Here is a 26,131-nt window from a genome sequence, read left to right on the forward strand (position 1 = left end):
CTGGGAACCAAACACCCAATTGTAGCGCCTGACTCTCAGAGGGTAGCGTTGCAGAGCAGTCTGATGCTTACTCAAGGGAGGTGGTGTGGGCTAGTAATCGCCATTTGCAGGTGCGCAAAAATAACAGTCAATAATTGATTGTCCAGTCTGTACTTTGCTTTATACAAGTAAGAGTACATTTATTAAACACACGCCACTCAATACTATACAACAATTTACAAATATACATAAGCTGTTGGAATTACTTTGTGACATTGCATAACATCTCCAACCCTCCCGCGGGGTGGGGGGGGTGTCTAGTACCACCACTCCCCTGTATGCACATCATCTTGCCCCCAATGCAGTGAATTGGTCTTAACCTGGAGCGAGGGCCCTGCGCAGGGGCACTTTCCCAGTGGGGACCCCCCCCCATTACCTCAAAAAGCATTAAACAGGTTACACCTGCCTTGGTGACACATGACCCTGACTGAGCATCTCCTACTGACCATACAGTACGCACCTCTACATCTTAAGGGCTAATAGTCTGGGGTCGTCACCTAAGCGCAGAAGCAAGAATACATGTTTACGCACACTTTAAAATGACAGTACCCAGCACATTTGGATATCATTAGAATGCATTGCAATTACAGCCCCCTTCTAACAATAAACAAATAAGTAATCAGACTGGAGCACTTATTCATGAATGAGGCTACGTGACACAGAGAAGGAAAGGAGAAGAATCAAAGAATTACAGTTTGCTAGCTGGCATTTTCAGCTATTATTATTATTTCTTTTTATTTTAAAACAGATTTTATTGAGTTTTCAAAATCAATTAAAACCTGCAGTACCATCGCTCCGCAGTGCAGTATCAGAGTACAACTTGTCATAACGAGCAGCTCAATCGGTCAGCTAGTCCCTCCCCCATAGGTCAATAAATGACTTCTCTCATCAAATTCAGGGCTGTGCATTATAAAAGGAGTATGATAAGTCATAATGAAAAGTCTTGAGTAGGGGGGTAATCCAGTCCTGTAATGGGGATTATGTTGCATATAGCGGGCCCTCGATTGTAATATATACAGTTCATCCGTCGGGGAAGCCGCTGGTGATGCCCGCTCTGGGTTGGTCCGGCTGTCCACTAATGCATTCCAGGCTCTGGCTCCCTCCATGTTTCCCATACCCCTCTGTGCCTCCCTCTTCCCTCATAGCTCGCCCATTTTACCATCTCATTCTTCCAAGTTGTCAGCTTCGGACCTCTTGTTGCCTTCCAACTACACGCTATTTCCTACATAGCAATAATATATGCTGGATCGTGAAACCTTCCAGTTATCTTTCATTTTGCAAGGGTGGGGAAACAAACTCAGGAGGCAGTGACCCGGGGTTCGTGGGATCTCCTTCTCGATGATCTCCTCGATCGTGCCTATAACTCCCTCCCAGAAAGCATGTACTGCAGGGCATGACCAAAACATGTGAAGGAACAAGCATTTGCAATGCAATAGGTCTCGCAGCATTAAAGTTTGAGTTATTGGCATTGTGTATGACAATGCGTTGCATAAATTTTTTAGCACACTTTGAATTATCCCTTTCACGACGGGAGGGGAGATTAGGAGACTGCAGCACTTAGTGAGTAGATGTGGTACGGGCAAGGAAGCAGATATGGTCTAGTGGGGTTGGGTGGAGCAGTGATAACTCTTAGAGCTCACACAGCTTGGGGTACAGACATGGTGAGGTGGGGCTGTTTAAAGCAGTGATAGTTGGAGGTCACATCGCATAGGGAGCAGTGTCTACTGGAGGTGCGTTGGCTCAGTCAGACCTGCATTCAAGCTTGACTTCCGAAAGTCAATGACTACAGAGAACCGCTTAAAAGTTAAGGACTCGGTGCTGAGAGCTACGGTCTTCCTGCATATCGCAGGTCTGGAGTCTCTCCAGACTGACTCAGCCTTCACTCCTCTGAAGTGAGGCCTTTCCTCTGGTCCTGGGGCAGCCTGTGCAGTATTCGTGGTGGGAACTCTCGCACTGTTCTAGGAAACTATTGCACGCCTTCCGCATTTTGCTAAAGAATTTTTGCTACACTTGCAACGGGAAAAAATATGCAACAAGAAACCACAAGTTCATAAAGGGACAGAAGAATATATTTACTGTTCATACATCAGTGGCGTGCCTGCTGTAGAGAGGGTTCTCACCGCACCCTTGAATACAGCGCCTAGAGCCCTAGACAGATGTGCGGTCTGCCACGCACAGTCTACAACACACAAAACAGAAGGCGAGAATCCGTGCGAGCGCAGAGATGTAACATGTTGTTCACCTTTTGGTATTACTGCTTGGGGTACAACTTGGCGAATACCGTCTCGAATCCGTGTTCACACCTATTCTCAAAACACACACTTAAGCTTAACTGACAACACCATTTATTATTTTACGTGAAATGCACAAATATTTCTTTCACCGAGCATGCATTTGGTTATCACCCCTGCCTGACGTGCCGCTGCCTCAGAGCGCCCGCCGCACCTCCTCCAAACCCGACAATGTGTGCTAAACCCCAGGATCCCCGCCAGTCGCCTCACCCCGCCCCGCCACCTGCGAGGAGTCAGAAAGCGCTGGTTACCTTAGAGGCGCCTTCTTGGCCTTGCGTCGAGGAGCCTTGAACCACACCATGGAGAGGAGCATCGCTCGGTGCGGTCGCGGCGGGATCAGCGCTGCTGGCTGCCGGCTCCGGAGGCGGCCCCTGGATACTCATGGGAGGCGGAGGCCTCCGGGCGGCGCTGCCTATGATTGAAAGCAGGAAGTAATAGGCGGAGTCCCCGCTGCACGCTGGTCGATGGGATCGCTGGAGGTCCTCCCTCCGGCCGCGCGCGGTGCAGGCTGGGATCGCGGGGGCGGCTGCGGGCCCCGGGAGATAGTAGGTGGAAAGGACTGCGGAGGACCCGGCGGTAGCCCGCAAGGAGCGGCTCACACCGGGGAGGGGGGCACCCGGCACCCGGCACCAGCGAGCGACCCCGCCCCCCCCCCCCCGGATGGGAGACAGCCGGGGTGAGCTGCGGCAGCGGGCGGGCCATAATTTAAGGTATTTATTTTATGACTGTGTAAAGCAGGAACCATGCCAGGCGTCAGAGCACTTTTCATATTTATTCCAGCGTGGGGAGCTATGTGACCCCCTCAGGGGAAGGGGGGAATGCCTGTATGTGTGCGTGTGTGTATGCGACGGCGGAGGGGTGGGGGGGGGGGACGTCTCCCCGTGCGTGTATGTGCGCTTGTGTATGTGTGTGGTGCTGTGTGCGCATGCGTGCAGGGGGAGGTGTGCCTGTATATGTTGGCGCTTCCCAGGAGACAGCCGCGCGCGTGGCCTGCGCCGATCGCCTTTTGAGAGAAGCGCGCGGCCGGCACTGTCTCCTGGGAAGCAGAGTCAGTAACATTAGATCTCGGCGAGTACAGTGCTTACGCACTGTATCGCTACGAGACCTAAAAAAGGAGCACCATGATGTTGAACCTTCTCTTTGGTACCAAAGCGCACCAGGAGTGCGGAGCGATTCCCAAACGCCTGTTGCGCTCACAGGCACGTCTCTACGTCTCAGCAACATGACAATAACGAAGAACATGAGCCTTACCTAAGGTGGGGCAGGAGCTGCTCTCTGCTCTTTCAGCATCGCAGATGACCATTAGACCAGAGTCCAGTTCTTCCTTTCTGGCGTCATCTCCTGAGTTAAGGATGTGATCTCCTAAAAGGAAAACAAAAGCAGGGACCTTCAAAGTGTAAGCATTGGTGGAGCAAAAAACATCCATATAACCACAGATGTCCAGGAAGTGGTCAAGACATGTTTGGTTTTAGGTAACAGATTGTTCTGGATTACAACGAGAGCATCTTTCTGGACATCGACAAGCTGCACAAAGGTTTAAGGGCAAGCATAAGTAGGGGTTTTGAAGGCATTTTAGAGTGGTGCCAGTCTGATACAATTGTTATATTTTGTATTTTTAAAGTATCCAGCCAGTTATACATCCCCATGTGTCTCCAACAAATTCATTACAGCTTACTACAAAAATTCTTACTCTTGAGGGCTGGATGTTAGCAAATGTCAGAGAAGTGCACCACCCTTCAAGAAACGTTCTTCTACTGACACAGCTTGGAGCAGTGTGAACGTCATGACGGTTGTAGGAATAGACTTCAGAAAAGGATAGGGGGATAGAATAATATGTTTCCATAGACAGCTGTATTAGTTTCCATTACACAGTCATAAAAGCACACCACCGTCCGGCTGCTCCATGCTTCACCCGTAATCTGCAGCACTAGGAAATTGTAAAGCAAGGTAGAAAAGCTACACAAGAAGAAATTCCTACTATTCGCCAGGATCCCTTTCATGACCCATGGTTTCTCCCACCTCCGCCTGACTGCCCTTTATAGCCATGCAGGTCAAGCACCACTTTCAAAATGTATACCTCGTGGCTTGTCATCAATATATTGCATTACTGAATTGAATTGTGCAGTTCTACTTGCTGCCTTGCTGCCCTCTCTCAACATTGACACCGAAAATGTAGTGACTTTAGTGATGTCACTATTCTACTTATTTCAAAACCTAAATCTTATTTAGATCTGACTGAAGAGGACGATAATCCCTTTGGGAAGGATGCAGAGTCCGGACTCAGCATCCTTCACAGATGAGGAGTCGGAACGCGCCCTCCATAAACGCTTTCACTCGCAGTTTCATTTGGCGTGTTGTCTGCTGTGAAAGGGTCTCACTGCAAAGAACATTTACAACGTGGAGCTTACTTAAGGTAGGGTCCGCTCTGATTTCTTCTCCTTCTGCACCATAAGGATCTGTAAACGTGGATTCCATCAACTCTTCTTTTTTCAGAACGTTTCCACATTTGAACATGGGAACTCCTGTTAGGAAGCACACAAAAGACTACATTGGAAATTAAATGCCATGAGCAAAAATGCTGCAAGTTCTACGGAAGTTATCCTACCAGTCACACTTTTATACGGTGCGTGTTCACATACTGCATGGCTAGTATATCTTTAGAATGGGTGCCAGGAAACCCGCAGGGTTAAATACTGATGAAGAGATTTATACTTATCTGTAGAGTATATCGGGCGTGGAAACAGTTGTTGCCTCAACTGGTTTTAGATGCTTTTAGATATTTTAAAGTATTCTGAACACACTGTTGGCCTCTTTTTTTTGACTCATCCATGTATATGTTTATTTATTTGTAGATAAACATGAAAGATTCCGAAAGGGAATCTGTCTTCGGCTACAAATAACGCAAAAGAGCTAATATATCTAGATAAGGAAAGTGACCAATTTATTTTTCTTCTTTTTTCTTTTCAATTTTCTTCATAATCAGTTGGAAATGTATTGAGATAATTGTTGTCATTTACTTAAGCTATGCCCAATGGGGCGTGACATGTGGTGCACAGAGAAACACGTAGGCATGCTTATTATGGTTGCACCCAAGATAAACCAAAAGTTGTTAACTTTATCAGTGGTGTGTAACTTCCCTCAACATTCGTCGCCCAATGAGGTGCAATTCATAAGGTTGGGACAGCTGACTGCATTAATAGATCTATCTGCTCGTTGGTGTGGGATGCGGAACAGTAGTTTAACTGTTATGATAGATCATATCTGTGTGGCACAATATGTCATTTGTGTAACTCTCTAAATCAGAGATTTAGAAAGAATTCAGTTTAATTCAAATGATTGAAAGTGGAGATGCTGAATTAAAGCTCATTGGGCCACGTTTAGGATATAAAATGCTTATTGTATGTATGCATTCCACATTCCAATATGGCTGCCCGGTGAAGAATTCTATGCTTGCACAGTCACTCTGTTGGAGCTTGATTGTTCCAGTGGGGCAAGGCTGCAGCCTTTAGCCGAAAAGGGGTCCACGAGGCCGGATACCTTCTCTGCGAGGTTGTGCTGAATAGAATTTGATGCTTAGAAAAGCTCAGAGCAGGGGGTCAAGACTCACTTCGGCAGAAGCCTACAGCACGATCCACGGCAGGTTCAGTAGGAATTGGTCAGCTGGACAGTTGTAGGGAAGTCCTCTTGCATCTCTTTTCGTCCTTGTAGACTGAACAGTAGGTCCGCCTTGTAACCCTTGGAGTTTACTTCCTTGTCCTGGGTCTCAGGTTGCAGGCAGCAGGTTCAGTCCTCTTTTGATCTTCGACAGGTACAGTAGATTTCTGAGGAGGGTACTGAGGATGCCACACGTATGCCTGGCATCAGCTTGTGGATCACCCTAACCAAAGCTCCCGGGGTTACCCTACCCACTTTTGCGGCATTTCCTATGTACCCTACAGCCAACAATCCCACAGTGCCCCCCCTAACTAAATCCAAGATGGTGAAACCCTTGGACTGTGTGCCCACCCCAGAGGTGCGGCCAGGGAAATAAGTAACCCCTCCTCTGAAGTCACTGCACAACAGTTCTAGAGGCTACTCCCGCACCACTGTGATTGGAGTCTGGCTGACTGGGGCTAAACTAGGGGACTGTACAGGTGTCGTCTGATATCTGCCAGCAACAGGGGTGGCCCCTTTGAAGATAGTTACGTTCCTGAGCACAGCTCAAATAATCGTCCTGCCACAGGAACAAAAACACATTTCAAAATCCAAGCCTTTGGCTTCTGCTCTGCGAGCAGTTTTCATACCTCATTCAGAGTTAAGCACGCTGAAGGCTGCAGCTGGAACCAATAAAAATAGCCTCCAGAGGCTTTAAGCAGGGAAAAGCTAACTTTCGAAAAGTACCTTTTCCTTAATAAATGTTACAAATCAGACTTCAGCAGTGAATTGGGTATTGGGTATTTAATAAATATTACAGAGTCCAAGAATTTAATTTCCAAGTGTTTCCAAACCAGAGATAGCATTATTATATTTAATATTGCAACACAGTGTTTGCCAACAGAATAACCACCCTTGTCACAGTGAAAATCGGTCTTGGGACTTTTTCTATATAAGGACATGTTTAACATTAAATGTCCTAATTTTAAATACCATGCACCCTGCCTTACAGGCAGTAACGTCTACTTAGGTGTGCGTTATTAATATTTAAAAAGAAGCTTCAGACCTTTCATAAGATGTTATTAACAGTCAGAATTGCAGTTTAAAAACCGCATTTGTCCGCCTACAATGGTAGGCCTGAAGCCGTGTCTTCCAGTGTTACTGTAGTGGATGGTACAAGGAGTGCTGCAGTCCACTAATGACATTTAACTTACATCCCTAGGGAAAACTGTGTACCACATACTTTGAATTTATAGGTAAGTTAAGTATGCCAATTACAGGAATACCAATGTCATCATCCTGAAAAGAAGGAGCACGGGCACTTGACCCCTGGTTAGAAGGGGTAAAGTGCACAGAGTTCTACAGCTAGTGAAAATCGTTAACGAACATTTGGGGGGTACACCATGCAGAAGATGGTCATTTCCTACAGGTGTGTGGGTGGGTGGGCAACTAATGGATGCTGCTCAGTGCTTGGAAGGTGTTGTATTGGTTACTGTTGTGCAATTAATTTAGTAGGTTGCCTTTGGGTCTAATGTTTGCATGGTGTGTTGAGGTGTTAGGTGTGATGTCATTGGTATTATGTGTGTGATTAGTAGTGCAGTATTCTTATAAGGTGGTGACAGCAGCGAGTAATTTTTGTTGCTTTGGGAGGAAACGGGGTAGCTTGCTGTATGCGGAGGCCCTTTTATTACGCATAGACGTCCATGATTTAGTATGAGGCTGTGACTGTTTGGGTCCTCAAGGTGTTATATTGTTGGTGAGCTATGACAGATGTGCGCCGTCGTGAGGCTTGTGGTCTCATCATTTGGGTGGTTGGCGATGTGTGACGCATGCTCGTTTCTGTGGTAATTGCTGTGTCTTTTACATGTTCTGACGTGGGAAGGTATCGTTGGTGTGATGTGAGAATCGAAGTTCTAGAGATGTGGGTGGCATATGTGTTATCGTGCTATTTCACTTAAAAAGTCTTCTGTAACATAAGTGGTATTTTCATCTTGTTACAACCTTGCATTGTTTGGCTTCAAGAGTTCTTAACCTTGATACAGGGGAACTGCGTGAGGCATCCATTTACACAGGCGGGTGATTTTTTTATATTAACTTGTTCTGAGTGGTTGGTATGTATGTTGGTGGGTGCAGGCGGTGGAGATACTTAGAGAGAAACATGTCTTTGAAGCTGTATTGTGCATGTGACCGTGCATCGTGGTGGGTCTTACGGGTTCTGCTGCAGTTGGAATCAGGATGTCTCTTAAAGTCCTGGTCCGCAACGTTGCTTTGATGCTGTGTTACAGACATGAAGGAGTTGGGGACAATGTCCAAGGTGAAGTGTTGAAGAAGAGCCTGGTCTGGTTTTGCTACACCAGTTCTGGGAGTTCGCCCTTAGCTGGAGTTAAGCTGTGCTGCATACAAAGAAACTATGCACGTCAAGCAATTTTATACATAAAAAGAAAAGTACAGAGAAGTATTACAATGAAAACGATCTTTGTTGGGTAATGTACCTTCCCATTAAAGGATTCTACTCCGCTTTCCCGATCATCTTTAAATGCCTAATCTTCGTACAACTGTACAATGTTTGCCACGTGGGACCCCTCTTGTCTCCACCAGTTTCTGCATTTATTCCTCATCCTCAGCACAATTTCACCCTGGAGGGAATCTTACACCCAGGAATTAACGCTCCTCACTGATATCAGTAATTCCTGGGTGGTGAACTTTGGACAGTTACCAGAAACCCTGTAGTGAGGTCTTGGTTGGCTGCAAAGCATTCTCTGACCTACTATTGAAGCTTATGAGCACACATAATTCAACTAAAAATAAACTAACTGTGTGGCATCCACGGAGTACATATTTTTGAATAATTGAGTAATGGGTTTGAAGCTAGAATGAGGCTGGAGCAATAAAGGGCATCAGTCCTGCCACTCAAGGGTGGAAGAGAAAAGGTTACCCCACATAAATTCTGAAAATGAACCTACTAGGCCAATAAAAGATCAATATTTAAGTTCTTTCAGTACAGAAACACAGACGTCTGATCACAAATGTAGCTATCAGGACCCTCCGGTCTACTGGATTACCAGGGGACCGACTGGGAGCCACCCGCCTATTGTCTTTTGCAGTGAGAGTAGGGCATCACCGAAACATCAGGTTATCGTCAAACCGTCAGCAGATTGCATATAAACATAGGTGCTTAGGGAAAGGATCTAACAACACCATCTTTATCCGGTCATACCCTCCCACGTGATTTCACATCCAGCCATGGACTGGTGGGAGCTGCTGCGCTGACCCAATGTTGCCTGAACTTCCAAGATTTAGCCGTTATAATGAATTTCAGTCATTCTGCAGAGATGACAAAATTATGGGGGCCATCTTGACACCTCACCTCTAACAAGCATTTGCAATGCAATAGGTCGTACACTGGCAAGATATTGAGCTATTGGCATTCTAATGACAAGGCTTTTATTTATGTGTGCTGCCACGCCCACGCAAGACCTAAAAAAGCATAGAAGACACACATATAACTTGATTTACTGTGGTATTTCACTTTTCCTTCCTGTCACCACTGCTGTGAACATTCCGAGTGCTCCCCACAGTGAGCGCCTCGGGATCAGATTCCAGCATTCTTTCCAGTTAGATGGGCAGCCAGAGCTGAGTGCAAACCCCTTTCTTTGAGCAGAGGCGCGGAGTCTGAGGGAACTATCACATAAAGCGAGCACTGCAGTGGTTAATTTGTAGAAAAATAAGTGTCGGGGCTCTCATCAGGTGGCAGCTTGCACCAGCCCATTTCTCCTGCTAGCATCGCCAAGAACAGAACCAACTACTAACCATGAAAGTGGGGAGACGATGTGGCGTAATGGCCGGAGCTGGGGAATCAGGTTCAAGGCGCAAAGTCGGCTCAACATCCTGTGATTCTGGGCAAATCACTTGATCTCCCAGTGCCTATCATAAATGAATGTATCCTAACTGGTGTTCATGAAAAGCGCTGGTGGTGATTAAGTGCCGGTGTGGGAACTACCAGCACAAATTAGGCACTGGGGCGCTAAGCTTAGACTGATGGCATCATTTGAAGTTTGGTGGACACCAGACATTTGCCAAAAAAGTGTGGGATGTTCGTAGAGCTTAATTTGTAAAAGAAAAACTGTCAGTTCCCGAAGCTCTACTCACAAGTTTGCAGCCAGTGCAATCATAAATGAATGTATCCTAACTGGTGTTCATGAAAAGCGCTGGTGGTGATTAAGTGCCGGTGTGGGAACTACCAGCACAAATTAGGCACTGGGGCGCTAAGCTTAGACTGATGGCATCATTTGAAGTTTGGTGGACACCAGACATTTGCCAAAAAAGTGCGGGATGTTCGTAGAGCTTAATTTGTAAAAGAAAAACTGTCAGTTCCCGAAGCTCTACTCACAAGTTTGCAGCCAGTGCAATTAAACTTTGGTATGCCGAATACCAAGGTTGTTTAGTCTTAAATCCACCTAATGGCTCTGTTATCCACTTCCAGACACTTTCTGCCTCTTTTTCTCACTTTTGCAGAATCCTGATTTCTCCCTTTGTGATTATTTTGTCATCTTTCTCTTCCTCCGTCTTTCCGATATGTGTTTTTCTTTCTCTCTGTAAATATCTGATGTGGAAAAATAAGCGTGGGTCCCCAAAAATAAGTGCTGATGGGCCCCACAGGCAACCACCGGCTCAAATTAAGCACTGATGTCCTGTCCACCCAATTTACATTGTATTGATGTCTATGAACTCGAAATAGGGCGAATGGGACATCCACCGGTGTTTGGTTTAAGTCCCACATTCACCAAGCTGTAAATGATGCCCACACTCACTGCATCGCAAAATGTGATGCAGTGCGCGCAACGAAATTCGTTTTATTTATTTAAATGTTTACTTACCTGTAAAACTCCGTAATCCATACATTACTACCCCCACCTTGCCCCTCCCCACGTCACCGCCCTACAGAAACACCTACTGCCGACCGCTACTGTCACTCATCTTAGAAGCTCTCTTTACCATCCTCAAACCGATGGGCTAGTTGAAAGACTTAATAGAGTTATTAGAGATTGTGTAAAATGGGCCATTGAGCACAACAGAGTTGTTCCCCCCACGGTAAGAACAATGTTATGGTTTTACAGGACCACCCTTCACTCATCCACAGGTATTTCTCCCTTCGAACTTCTTAGGGGCAGAAAACAGTGTACGGAATTTAGACCTGCATGGATGTCCAAATGGTTCAAATCCAACACTACACCTCAGGATCTAAATGAAAGGGTCAGACGCAAGGTTGGTGAAGTCCAATGCAAGCAAAAGGAATACTTTGATGACAGGAAGAGGGTCTCAAGCAGGGAGTTTGCTGTAGGTGACCTAGTTAAAATAAAGAAACAGGGCTTTGTGAAAAAGGGTGAGTCAAAGTTCAGTAAACCCGTTGTTAAAGACAAAGTGTGTGGTAGTGCTGTTCGCGTCAATGGACGCAACTGGTGGAACATGAACAAGATCGTAAAAGCTAAAGATACGGACAGTGATTTGCGAAATTCAAGTGGTGAATTAGATGTTTCACCTAACTCTGTTCCAGGTGACTGTATGGTTCATGATTCATGTAATCCTCCTACTGTTCAAAGGAGGAGCTCAAGAGCGGTCTGAATTCCGGCCAGATACAGGCATTAGTGTCCTTCTGCTTTTGCTTTCCTTTCTGTCCCTTTTCCTGTCTCCCTCCTTCTTCTCTCTCTTCCCTTCTTCCCCACTCCATTCTTTCTTCCTTTTGTTTCCCTCTCTTCTCTGAGGAAAGGAGGTATATGTAATGGTCTCGTCCATCGCACGCCTCGTGCGAGGACATTGTTCTGTGCTTGCGAGAGGCGTTACGTATGACAGTTGGTTCCGACAGTTAGATTCCCCATTTTATGCTGGAGTTGGCGTCCTCGACATATGCTCCTGTGGGAACTTAATAAAGCTTAACTATTGAAGCGTGCACTTGTCTGCGAGTTATTACAAGGATGAAAACACAACCTTGACTTGATACACACAGACATTAACTTTGAAGACAGCGTTCTGTTACTCGGCTGTTTTTTCAGCTCCACATTCAGAGGCTTCGTTCCGCCTTTGCATTACTTTATAAAAGAGCAATCAGGCGAACAATCTTAGCAGCAATCCTCTGACTTCACGGCTCGAGAATGGGATGGGGGGGGAACAGAGTGTGCCTTCCCTTGACACGCGAGGAGGGGGAAGTGCTCTGATAAGGCACCCTCGGAATGCCTGTGCGCAGCCCGGCTCGTGAAGACTTTTCTTATCAGCTTGCTAAAAAAACAAGCTAATAAGAAAAGTCTTCATGACAAACCTTGAAAGCAGGCCACGCTGTCCAAAAAACGGACAGGATGGCACCCAAAAAAACTCCTTTCCATTGGGAAGCCAGCGTTTACCATGAACGCTGATGCTACCCAAAGGAAATGAGGGGCGGGGCTTACAGCAGCCTTTTTGTAACAAAATCTCTTACAGAGGCGTGGCAGCTTTGCTGCTCCCCCCACGCAAGACCTAAAAAATGAAATCTGTGAGATTGTTGACGCGTTCGACTGAAAATCCTCAAATGATGTGAGCCCAAGGGGCAATGACAGAAGTCCAGATCCATTCGAGTATTGACTAAACCTGCATACAACAGACATGGGCTGCTCCGCTATGTCGGAATAACCTCCAGACAGATGGAGGTCGAATAATCATTGGCATTACAACAGCATTGACTTTGTGCACTTGAGGTATTATACAACATTCTGGTACACGTCACATGCACTTGGGGTCTTAGGCAACATTTCAGTACATGTCCACTCCACACACTCAACCCAGGCTGCAACAACAACTGCAAGCTAGCATCACCAGCCGACACCCACGGACCCTTCAGCTGTCACCGCTGCTGGCACAGCTGCAGCACCGCCAGGAACACGGACCCAGCACAACCTGACCGCAAGAACACTCCCGAACTACAGACCCTACAATGCATCCTCCTCAACGTCAGATCACTCCACAAACACGCCACCGAAATCTGGGACCGCCTTGACAGCACCACCCCAGACGTAGCATTCTTCACCGAAACCTGGACCAACACCACCTCGGAACCGGACATCGCCATCGCCTGATGAAACACCTTCACTTAAAGATACTGGCCAGCCCTACCTCCACCCTCTGAGGAACCCTCATCTACTGACCCCCTGGACCCCGTGGACCATTTGCCAACTCCATCACGGACATCATTCCCCCGCATGCTATCGCATCTACCAACTACACCCTGCTGGGAAACCTCAACTTCCACGTCGACAACCAACTGGACCCCAGAACCACATCCCTCTTGGACAACCTCCGCAACATTGGACTCCGCCAGATCGTGACTAAACCCACACACTCAGCAGGACACACCCTCGACCCCCTCTTCACAACAGGAAACTCCATCACTTTCAGCCACACCACCGAACTCCCATGGACAGACCACTGATGCGTCCACTTCACCTCCAGAACACCCACCATCCACAGAACCCAGCACCTGCTCCCCCGAAGAAACCGGACCAAAATCACTGACGACCTACTCACCTCCTCACTCGGCAACTCCACCCCAACCATTGCGGTAGACGACGACCCCAACACCGCAGCCCGAACTCTGCACAGATGGATCTCCGACAGCGCCAACACCGCAGTCCCCCTCAAGAAAAAACAACAACACTCTCGCCAAGAAAGCCAGATGGTTTACCACCGAACTTCAAGAGTCCAGACACACGAGCCCCGACCATGAAAAGGCCTGGAGGAACTCCAAATCCACAAAGACCACAAAGACTTCAGAGCCACCACCAATGCCCATCACCAACTCATCAGAAAAACGAAAGAAAAAAGCATTTGAGGATAGAATCTCCACACGCGCGCACAACAGCAAATAACTCTTCAGCATCATCAAGGAGGTCGCCCAACCCACCAGCAAGTCTACTAACGTCCCTCCCTCACAAGACCTCTGCAACAAACTCAGCACCTTCTTCCACCTCAAAATCAAGATCATTTGCGACAACTTCGACAAAGACAACCAACACACTGAATTCTCACCAGCCACCCCTGATCCCTGAAGCCAACGATTGACAACTGGACAGCCCTTACCACCGAAGACACACATTGAATGAAGTCCCTGTACCCACCACATCTTCAACAGAGCTGCTGACACCATCGCACCCATGCTCCGCCAGACCATCAACCACTCCCTGACGAACTCCTCGTTCCACAACGACTGGAATCACGCCGAGATCGACCCCTTCCTGAAGAAGCCCTTGGCGGACCCCACCGACCCCAAGAACTATCTCCCTGGGGGGAGGAGCTACGCTAGCAACCAAGATGGCCGCATAAGCTCCCGGCTCCGTCGACCTCCGTCGCTGGCGGATCTATCCTGTACTTAATCCTGACCTCCCGCCAGACTCCCGTGTGTCTGAATCGTCTCTGAGTCTAGGGGCGCAATCCTGGAGTCTTTATCACCTTTTTTGACGAAGTTACACCGTCTGTCATTTTCGGGCCTCCTCTGGACTATAAGCCGGGGCCTCGAGTACTGACCCAGCCGGGTTTCAGTTGAACAACATCGGCCGCAGGTGCCTGGCAGGGTCCGGTCTCATCGGAGTGAAACGAATTCTCGATCCTGGTGGTGGTCTCGAGTCCCTGCGTATTCTAGCCAGACGGCGATGAGACGTGGATGCCGCGGTGAGTGGGGGTCCGATTCCTGGGACCCTGCTGCAGCCCTCGGGGTCAGCGAGGGGGGCCCCCGCTCCCGGCAGCGGTGTATAGAGCGCAAAGCCTGAAAGTCGCCAGTCGCCTTCGCCCACCCCACTCCAGTTGGTTTCCCCGGAGTAGCCGGCCTCTGGGGTTGATGACCTGCTTTGTCATCGATTAAGCGGAGATGGATCGGACGACGTGTGGACCGACACTGGGGACTGTAATGGCCGCCATCGGGGCTCTTCACTGGCAAATGGAGGCTGCTCTCCACAACTTGACTGTACGCATCGAGACTATTTGTTCGAGACCGGACCCTAGCCCAGAGTCAGACCCGCAACATATGGTGACCCCCGCGAAGCTTGATTTTATCCGAGAGGAGAACCCCGAGCATCATTATAATCTGATGCCAATTGTGTCTGCGCAACTACAGCAGCCCGCTACTGGAGCCCCTGACCAGCCAGCAAGCTCGGCAAAGTCATCGCCCGCACAGGACTTATTTCTTTCTTCGTTTCTGGAGACCTCCATCGATATTCTTTGGATTGACTTTCGTGTTTCTGATAGACTTCGAGACTTGACTCTTCTGATCCTTTCATGCTATATTGATCCCCTCCCTTTTCCACAACGTTTTGACTCTTTTGCTACTATGCTGGTCCTATCGAAAAAGGTTTGTGTGATGGATCGTTGTTGGACAGGCCCCATGAAGGGCTCGCTCCCTCCCCGCAGCACAGGGCCCGGGCCACCGTCAGCACCATTGCCCGGCCCAGCCGCCATCTTGGACACGGCACCACGCGGCCGCGCGGCCTCCGCCCGACCCCGACCCTGGGCCTGGCCAGGCCCCGACATCCCGGCACCACCATCCCCCCAGGAGGTGAACGGACCACTTGGCAGGTCAATGGGAGTAAGAAGTGTCGATGGCTCTCCCCCGCCAGGTGCCGACCACCCCCAGCCTCCCCGGGCGCTGGCTCCACCCCCCTGCTGGGTGTCTGGACTCCCTCATCCCAGACCTCCCGACCTCCAGGAGCGAGGGTCCGGACATCAAAGGGCGCCAGACCTATAACTGAGGCAGCCCCAGGACAGGAAGGCAGTTGTATCCTGGAGTCGAGAGACACCGCGACAAACTCATCCTTGACGGACTGCTGGCGCTGCCACAGCCCTGCCTTGTGAACTATTGTCCTGCCTGCTGGCGCTGCCGCGGCCCTCTGCAACCTTCATCCTCGTGGGACCTGCTGGCGCTGCCGCGGCCCTCTGCAACCTTCATCCTCGTGGGACCTGCTGGCGCTGCCGCGGCCCGCTGCAACCTTCATCCTCGTGGGACCTGCTGGCGCTGCCGCGGCCCGTTGTAACCTTCATCCTCGTTGGGACCTGCTGGCGCTGCCGCGGCCCGTTGCAACCTACGACCTCTTCGGGACCTGCTGGCGCTGCCGCGGCCCGGTGTAACCTTCACCCTCGTGGGACCTGCTGGCGCTGCCGCGGCCCGTTGTAACCTTCATCCTCGTTGGGACCTGCTGGCGCTGCCGCGGCCCGTTGCAACCTACGACCTCTTCGGGGCCTGCTGGCGCTGCCGCGGTCTGACCCGTCCGAACACCGAGCTCGAGGATTGTGAGCTACCACCGTTACACCTCAGTACCTGAGGGTACCAAGACTGTCCCGCTACCCCCTTCCCTTACTAGAGACTAGAATTGAGAGGATCATCGTGTCCTGATTGCCTTGTATCGTACCACCCTCCTCCAAGAATTGCCTATAAAAGGTGTTACTCTGATCTTCGTGTGGTGTCCATCTGTGGGGGGGAAGTTACCTGTCTGTGCGATCGCTAGAGACGGTCCTCACTGGAGGCCTCTCCCTTGTGCTCGGCCGACCCTCCAGGTCCCCGTCTAACATTGGTGGCAGCGGTGGGATCCGAACCAACGCGTACCGTACAGACAGTAACTCACCCTACGACTAAAACCACAATGACGACCAAAGAGAGCGGATCGGCAGAGAAGTTCCAGATGGAAAGGCTAGAAGAATACAACCACCGAGAGCTCAAACAATTTTGCATGGACTTAGGCATTGCTACCACCGGGCTAAGCACAAAAGAAGACTTCAAAAACGCCCTGGAGGCCTGGTCAGAGACGAATACCGCAACCCCCCGGGACCCCGTAGCCCCGGAAGTCGACACCCCCTTGACGGTAGAACGGAGAACAGGCCCCTCCCGAGAAGAGATCCAGGAGCGGGAAAAAAATAGATTACACGAGTTAGACTTGGCACGACTCAGATTAGACGGAGAATTGAAGCTGGCGGAACAAAAAATAAACTTAGAACACTTACGGCTCAGAGAAGAGCGAGAGGAAAAACAGAGACAGAGGGATCTCGAAGAAAAAAGACTGGCATACGAGCACGAGTGCAAACTAGCGGAGATAGAAATACGCAAACTGAACAAAAACCTAGGGGTGCCCGAGCAACCGCACTCCCCGGGTACGACCGAGCAGAAGGTCCACATCCCCAAGGATGTGGTCCGAGAATATCACCGAAACGACGACATACAGCAGTGGTTCAAGGCCTATGAGATCGCCATGACGGCCCACCGGATCGCTCGAAGTGACTGGGGAGCCGGTCTATGGGGGAGATTCGTCAACGAGGGCCCGGATGCCCTGCTGCAGCTCCCGGACCATCAAATGACGTCCTACGACCACATGAAGGCCGCCCTCCTCAGTCGATATGGGCTTACACCCGAAATGTACCGCCAGAGGTTCCGCAACTGCACCCGGATCCCAGGTACAACGTGGTTGGAATACGTGAACTATTTCAGCCGGGCCTTCGAGGGATGGATCAAGGGTAACAACGTAACCACTTACGAACAACTCTTCAATCTCATTGTGTGGGAGCACCTCTCCAACAACTGCTTCGTCGAGCTCAGGCAGCACCTCCTCGACAGTAAATTGACTGAACCCCGGCAGCTCGCCACCGAGGCTGACCGGTGGGAGAGCACCCGAGTGGCCCGGAGTGGGCCGAATGAGCAGAGCAGAACGAACCAAGGTCATCATCGTCCCCGAGGAGGAGGAGGAGGCCCGGGCCGGGGCAGGGACGCCGTCCCGGCCGCTCCCGCTAACGCCACCCCGCCCCCAGCAGGCCGGGGAAACCCCCCGATGCGCCCGGGGTTCCGAGCCAACGTGACGTGTCATCGATGCCAGCGAGTCGGCCACTATGCCAGTGACCCGACCTGCCCGAAGAACCAGGTTCCCGGGCCCCGCCAGGTGGCGGCCGCCGCCCTAGGAGAAGAACAAGTCTCTGAAGACACTGAGGCCTATGAGGCGGAGCAGTTCGAGTGGGAACCCGCCGCCATGACCCTGGCATGCCTAGGAGGAAGAGACATGGTCCCGCGGACTCCCCTGCCCGCCAACACTCGGAAGTACAGCCAATGGGTGAGCATAAATGGGCGCAAGGCCGAGGCCCTGCGTGACACCGGGGCCAGTGTGACGGCCGTCCGTTGTCACCTGGTGACCCCAGAACAAATCCTACCAAACGTGCTTTGCCCCGTCCGATCGGCAGATAACTCGGAGAGCCTGTGTCGGATGGCCTGCGTCCCCTTCGAATGGGGAGGAGTGTCCGGCATGCTGAAAGTAACTGTCCGCGACGATGCCCCCGTGGATTGCCTCCTGGGGAACGATCTCGAGAGCTCCCCGTGGGCAGCTGTGGAAAGAAGAGAGCATCTGGGGATGTTGGGTCTCCCGGACTGGGCGTGCGTGACCACCCGGTCCATGGCCACCCGCACCATCCCTAGACCAGAAGAGCCCGAATGGGCAGCACCTCCGCCCTCGATCGCTCCAGAAGAAGACTTCCTCCAGACCGACCACCCGGACCCCACCACAGAGGGGTCCACACAGCCCCCCGAGCTTCCCGACCTGGCTCAGTGGCGTCAAGAAGGGGGGCCCACCCAAGAACAATTCCGGCAGGAGCAAAAGACCTGCCCCTCCCTCGAGGGACTGCGACAGCAAGCGCTCGCCCAGAGCCAAGGAGACACCACCGGGGCCCACTGGGTTTATTGGGACAATGATCTCTTGTACAGCGAGCAGAGAATCGCAGAACTGGGGGCCGGGCGGGTGTTGGTGGTGCCCCTCCACTTCAGAGACTTCCTGTTGAACTTGGCCCATGATGTCCCCCTGGCCGGGCACCTGTGGCAAGACAAGACCTACCACCGCCTGGTGACTCTCTTTTTTTGGCCCAAAATGAGAAATGACGCCTCCAACCATTGCCGCTCCTGCCCGACCTGCCAGGCCAGTGGGAAGAGCGGCCGCAAACTCAAGGCACCCCTACAACCATTCCCCGTGGTGACCACCCCGTTCGAAAGGGTGGGAATAGACATTGTGGGGCCCCTGGACCCCCGAACAGCACAGGGGCATCGCTTCATCCCGGTCCTGGTGGACCACGCTACCCGCTATCCTGAGGCGGTCCCCCTTCGTACTATAACAGCCCCAGTAGTGGGACGAGCCTTAATGGGGATCTTCTCTCGAGTGGGCTTCCCCCGGGAAGTCGTCAGCGACAGGGGTACGAACTTTATTTCAAAGTATATGAAATCCCTCTGGCAGCAGTGCGGAGTCACTTACCGATTCACAACCCCCTATCACCCCCAGGGGAACGGACTGGTCGAGCGGTTCAACCGCACCCTCAAGGGGATGATCATGGGGCTGGAAGAACCCCTACGCCGCCAGTGGGACGTGCTACTACCGTGCCTCCTCTTCGCCTACCGAGAAGTCCCCCAGAAGTCCCTCGGCTTCAGCCCCTTCGAACTCCTGTACGGACACCCCGTTCGCGGGCCTCTCAGCCTAGTGAAGGAGGAATGGGAAATGGCCCCCCTAAAGACCCCTCCAGACGTCTACAAATACCTCCTGACCCTCCGCAATCAGACCCGGAAATTCAGGGAGATCGCTAAAGCCAATCTGGAGGCCAGTCAAGAGGACATGAAGAAGTGGTACGACCAACATGCCTCCTCCATCGAGTTTGAACCGGGTCAGCAGGTATGGGTGATGTCCCCCATCGAACCGTGTGCCTTACAGGACAAATGGACGGGGCCCTTCAAGGTGATCGAGCGCAAGAGTCCCGTCACCTATCTCATCGACCTGGAGTCCCCCCGGAACCCCCTCCGGGTCCTCCACGCCAACAGACTCAAACCCCACTTCGTGCGCTCAGAGCTCAGCCTGCTGATGGCTACCGACAGTGGCACAGAAGGAGACTCTGAGCCCCTCCCTGACCTACTGAGGACCCGGGAAAGAGATGGTTCGGTGGACGGGGTCCGACTCTCCGAGGCCCTGACCCCAGAGCAGCGTCAAGATTGCCGGGCCCTCCTGCTGCCGTTCGCAAACCTGTTCTCCCTCGCACCCGGAGTCACCTCCTGGTGCCTGCACGACGTGGACACGGGGGACAGTCCTCCCGTCCGACACCGGGCATACCGAGTACCGGATCGGGTACGTACATGCATCCAAGAAGAAGTCTCCAAGATGCTCGCCCTCGGGGTCATCGAACCTTCGGACAGTCCCTGGGCCAGCCCGGTCGTCCTGGTCCCCAAGGCTGCGGCACCGGGCACTACACCGGAGCTCCGATTCTGCATCGACTATCGGGGGCTGAACGCGGTCACCTGAACCGACGCTCACCCTATCCCCCGAGCAGATGAACTAGTCGACCGCATGGGGGCAGCCCGCTACCTAAGTATCTTCGACCTGACAGCGGGCTACTGGCAGATCGGCCTCACCCCCAGGGCCCAAGAACGTTCCGCTTTCTCCACCCCGGACGGGCACTACCATTTCAGGGTGATGCCCTTCGGCATGAAGAACGCTCCAGCCACTTTTCAAAGACTGGTGAACCAGGTATTGGCGGGCCTCGAAGAATTCAGCGCCGCCTACCTGGACGACATCGCGGTATACAGCCGCCACTGGACAGACCACCTCCACCACCTCCGAGAGGTCCTGCAGGCCCTCCAACAGGCCGGCCTCACCATAAAGGCCAGCAAGTGCCAAATCGGCCAGGGGTCCGTGACCTACCTCGGACACCAAGTGGGGAGCGGTCTGGTGGCCCCCCTCCAACTCAAGGTAGCTGCCATTCAGTCCTGGCAACCCCCCGAAACACAAACCGAGGTCCGAGCCTTCCTGGGGCTCACCGGATACTACCGGCGGTTCGTAAAGGACTATGGCAGCATTGTGGGGCCCCTCACGGAACCCACGTCTAAGAACCACCCGAAAAGAGTCAACTGGACTCCCGACTGTCAAGCGGCCTTCGAGAAGCTGAAGGCCGCCATGTGCACCGCTCCTGTGCTCCAGGCCCCCGACTACAGCCGCGAGTTCATCGTGCAGACCGATGCCTCCGACCATGGTATTGGGGCCGTCCTCTCCCAACTGAGCCCCGAAGGAGTGGACCACCCAGTGGCCTTCATCAGCAGACGCCTACTGCCCCGAGAACAGCGCGGGAGCACCATTGAGCGAGAGGCCTTCGCAGTGGTATGGGCCCTCAAGAAGCTCCGGCCGTGCCTCTTCGGAACCCATTTCCGGGTACAGACCGACCATCGGCCCCTGCAATGGCTCATGCAGATGCGGGGGGAGAACCCCAAACTATTGCGATGGTCCATCTCCCGGCAGGGGATGGACTTCACTGTGGAGCATCGCCCTGGTCAAGACCACGCCAACGCGGACGGCCTGTCCCGCTTTTTCCGCCTCGACGAGGAAAGTCCCCAAGAAGATGGGTGACTCTCCCCGCCTTCAGCTGGGGGGGACGCATGTTGGACAGGCCCCATGAAGGGCTCGCTCCCTCCCCGCAGCACAGGGCCCGGGCCACCGTCAGCACCATTGCCCGGCCCAGCCGCCATCTTGGACACGGCACCACGCGGCCGCGCGGCCTCCGCCAGGCCCCGACATCCCGGCACCACCATCCCCCCAGGAGGTGAACGGACCACTTGGCAGGTCAATGGGAGTAAGAAGTGTCGATGGCTCTCCCCCGCCAGGTGCCGACCACCCCCAGCCTCCCCGGGCGCTGGCTCCACCCCCCTGCTGGGTGTCTGGACTCCCTCATCCCAGACCTCCCGACCTCCAGGAGCGCGGGTCCGGACATCAAAGGGCGCCAGACCTATAACTGAGGCAGCCCCAGGACAGGAAGGCAGTTGTATCCTGGAGTCGAGAGACACCGCGACGAACTCATCCTTGACGGACTGCTGGCGCTGCCACAGCCCTGCCTTGTGAACTATTGTCCTGCCTGCTGGCGCTGCCGCGGCCCTCTGCAACCTTCATCCTCGTGGGACCTGCTGGCGCTGCCGCGGCCCTCTGCAACCTTCATCCTCGTGGGACCTGCTGGCGCTGCCGCGGCCCGCTGCAACCTTCATCCTCGTGGGACCTGCTGGCGCTGCCGCGGCCTGTTGTAACCTTCATCCTCGTTGGGACCTGCTGGCGCTGCCGCGGCCCGTTGCAACCTACGACCTCTTCGGGACCTGCTGGCGCTGCCGCGGCCCGGTGTAACCTTCACCCTCGTGGGACCTGCTGGCGCTGCCGCGGCCCGTTGTAACCTTCATCCTCGTTGGGACCTGCTGGCGCTGCCGCGGCCCGTTGCAACCTACGACCTCTTCGGGGCCTGCTGGCGCTGCCGCGGTCTGACCCGTCCGAACACCGAGCTCGAGGATTGTGAGCTACCACCGTTACACCTCAGTACCTGAGGGTACCAAGACTGTCCCGCTACCCCCTTCCCTTACTAGAGACTAGAATTGAGAGGATCATCGTGTCCTGATTGCCTTGTATCGTACCACCCTCCTCCAAGAATTGCCTATAAAAGGTGTTACTCTGATCTTCGTGTGGTGTCCATCTGTGGGGGGGAAGTTACCTGTCTGTGCGATCGCTAGAGACGGTCCTCACTGGAGGCCTCTCCCTTGTGCTCGGCCGACCCTCCAGGTCCCCGTCTAACAATCGTAGAGACCAGGGCTGAACTTGACTGTTTTAATTCTGTACAGGGACTTCCTTTGACACTGCTGGGTGGTATCGGTGGGAGTGAGGGCCAGATGGGGTTCTGCTTTTTTGGGTTTGGTGTACTGACTGTGTTCGACAATGGGATTTGTTGCCTCTGTGGTGTCTGGGGCCGGGCGGGATGATCTTTTCTGTTTTGGTGGTTTCCCTACCAGTTTGCTTACAAGTCTGCTTTACCTCGCTTAGTACCATGGTAGGGAACATCTGCTCACGGCGGGGGGGAGGGGAGTCCGGGAGCCCGCATCGTATCGTATGACATTCCTCCTCCATCTTTTCCCTTCCTTGGGGTGTAGTTTAGGGTGTCGTGTTTTGGCAGCTCCTGAGTTAGCGTTTAGCACAGCTACACGGTCTTTTCTGTTAACTTGACCAAAACGAACGGGGGCCATTTTGAATCCCTCTGACTTCCGTTTCCTATGAACGCTGCCTCGTGGTCAGTGTGCCCTTTCGTCCTCTCTCGATACCCATGGTCACTAGTCTGCTCGGCAACAGGCTATTTTTAGTACTGGTCAAGCGCACATGCGCACTACGCACCAATTGGTCACTCTTTAGGAATGTTCACACTAACTGACCAGTGCTGTTGAAACTCCTCCCACATGTTGGCTGTGTTCCAAAAATGACCTTATATGTACCTAAAATGTGTAACTTGTACCCGCCTATCTTTTTATTGCTATTAAACTGTATAAAAGAGGTCGCGCATCGATGTTCGGTGTGCTACTTCTTACATTGCCGAAGGGTGCTGTAGGAATGTATCACCACCCCATGGGGTCTTAATAAACTTGTCTTTTACCTTTTCCAGTGTCCGTGCCAACTTCTATACTAAGGTGTTCGAGAGTTTAGCAGAGTATGTAGGCCTGATTTGAACCCTATACCACAATTGGCGACCACGAAGGGACTCATCGGCGACTCGGATGCCCGAAGGAGAGGTCGTGACGAAGGTCAGGAAACTCGCCATGGACGCGTACGCTGCCACTGAGTGACCCGAGTCTCGGCACCCACGGTGTGTTTTCCCGTCCTTCCGATCTGACCTTCCAGGTGGCGCCGGTCTTCGACTGAGATTCTGATCTTGGATTGTCGTGATGTGCCGTTTTGGCTGATTTGACCACAGAACTTGGCAGTTGGACTTTGGACGTTTGAAAAGAAAATTGGTAAGCTTTTGATTGGTGAGGTAGTCTACTGACACTTACTGTGGCTTTTTGAAACTTTGAATTTGAATTTGAATTTGTTAGCTAACGTTTTGAATCTTTGAATTTGAATTTGAATATGTGAAGTGCACCTCACATAGGCAGGCATGTAGGGATATTTCTCTGATTTATTTGATTTGAACAGTGCACCGTGTTAGGTGGCATTTTTGTAGTATCGCGTTTTCGTGGTACTTTTTGAAACATGCCTGTTTTTAGCACACTCCGTAGGATGTGCTGTTCTGAAAATGGTACCAATTATCGATTAAGTGCAAAACAGCCGGCTCCCCCAGAGGGGACTCCAAATCGTGAAATGTATGTCAAATTCGGTATTCCACCAATAATGTATAGTACATTATGGCATAAGTATACTAAAACTGATCGTGAATTACAGTGGCCACTATATGGGTCGTTTGACCTTCGAAAGGTACAGTATGTAGAACAGTGTTTGTTTCAGCGAAGGTCTAGGCAAGATATGTTTGATTGTGTGCGTATGTGGGAGAAAGAGGTGCGTGAACGAGCGAAGCGTGAGGTAGCCTTGGCGGAGAAAGTGCAGCAGAAGGCTGCACATGACAAAGCTTTACAGCTGCAGGAGAAGGAATTACAGGAAAAGAAAGAGAGGGAGAGACGAGAACGAAATTTACAGGTTAATGGTCAATTCCCTATCAGGCGTCCTCTTTATCCGGTCCTTACTAATGAAATAGATGATTTTTCCTTACTAGATCGTTGTCCGCCTCCGTACGTCGTACCTACGGCTCCGAACGAGGACTCGGACGAGGATAGTGATCGAACACAGCGTACCAGGTTACATGCGGAACGAGCTGCGGAATTACGCTCAGTTGCACGAAAGCTAAATATTAATACTGTTACTATTTCTGATGTTACTAAACAAATGGAACAGTGGCCTGATAAGGAACGACTGTATTTTTTAGATCATTTTGGAGATGAAGTTGTTGAGCGGTATAGAAAATATTCTCTCGAGTTAGAACCAAAGGAGATATCCAAGAGTCGTGAGAATTTTCGTAAAGGTCTTTTTGTTCTTTCAGATGCGGACGACTTCTTCAAGCATTTGATTGAACTACGTAATGAGGCGACACGACTACGGGAGGTGGCAAAGTCGAAGAATTCGTCTGCGTCCGGAGCGACGGGGATATCCAAAGAATGCCCTATCTTTGAAACAGATAAGATCGCTGCGATTAATGTTAGACCTATGCGAGAAGCTGCGCCTTTATATGTCCCTCATAAAGGGGATGGCACAGATGATGATAAAAGATCCAAAGACGCGAAAGGGTATTTTGTATATAATTGGGTTTATACGCCTTGGAATAGAGCAGATGTCATGGCGCTTAAGAATGCTTTACCTGATCCCCGTAAAAACCCTGCGGCTTTTTATGAAAATGTTGAAAGTGCAATTTCTTCGTGTATCATGACGTTAGTTGATATTGATCTATTTTTCGGGTTGATATTGCCCCCTGATATGTGGAGAGCGATTCGTAGGTTTGATGACCTCACGACTCTCGGGGCCACTTGGAAAGATCTTGTTCAGGCTGATTTAGATAGAGAACCAGCATGTAAGCCGTGTCAATTAATATTAGACCTTCCAGGGGCCATACTGACAAAACTAAAAACTCTTGCCCCCGCTAAAAAGATTGATTGGACTATATTAGCCTCTTGTAAGCAGAAAGCGGATGAATCAGTTTCCGATTTTTTCTCTCGCTTCGAGGAAGCGTTCCATGATTACAGTGGTCAATTATTGACAGAAGATACTGGCAGGCATCTATTCGTTGATAAGTATGTAGCTAATCTCCTACCGGAGATTGCGAAACGATTAAAAGCGAGTGAAAGTTCATGGACCACAGCAACCCCTGCTTCTTTATTGACTATGGCTCAATATTATGAAAGACAGGAATTGGAGGCGAAAGAAAGTAGTGAAAAGAAGGCGAAGGAATTGAAAACGAAGGTAATGTTAGCTCAGGTTCAGGCTACGAGAGGGAACAATAGAGGGGGGCGAGGATCGTACAGTAATGCTCCTCCCCCTCGTTCTGACATTTCTGTGAATCAATGTGCATACTGCAAACAGTTTGGGCATTGGATTGCAGACTGTCCGGTGTTTCGAGAGCAGCGTAATTTGAGGGGACGAGGAAGTGGAAGGTCTAGAAGTTATTATGGAGGGTCAAGAGGAGGTTATGGCACGAATGATCGTGGGGGATATGGAGCAAGGGGTCGTGGTCAGTCAGATTATAATACGTTTGATAATCGCAATCAATATCAGATAAATGAGGGTGGTCCGGCTGAACTACGGGATGAGCATTAC

The 26,131-nt window shown here is 51.4% G+C and overlaps 1 pseudogene across 1 annotated transcript in view; it reads right to left on the reverse strand.

Annotated features, from left to right (window-relative positions):
• The window catches only part of LOC144770965 (uncharacterized), a 191,026-nt pseudogene that overhangs the window by 112,198 nt on the left and 52,697 nt on the right, over positions 1-26,131 (reverse strand). Inside the window, exons 4-5 of the transcript XR_013599072.1 lie at positions 4,739-4,852; positions 3,582-3,692 (exon numbers count right to left, since the gene is read on the reverse strand). The product of XR_013599072.1 is annotated as an uncharacterized LOC144770965 (transcript). The remainder of the gene's footprint in view (positions 1-3,581; positions 3,693-4,738; positions 4,853-26,131) is intronic.

Source organism: Lissotriton helveticus, chromosome 7, assembly GCF_964261635.1.
Source record: "Lissotriton helveticus chromosome 7, aLisHel1.1, whole genome shotgun sequence".
In the NCBI taxonomy this organism is placed as follows: domain Eukaryota; kingdom Metazoa; phylum Chordata; class Amphibia; order Caudata; family Salamandridae; genus Lissotriton; species Lissotriton helveticus.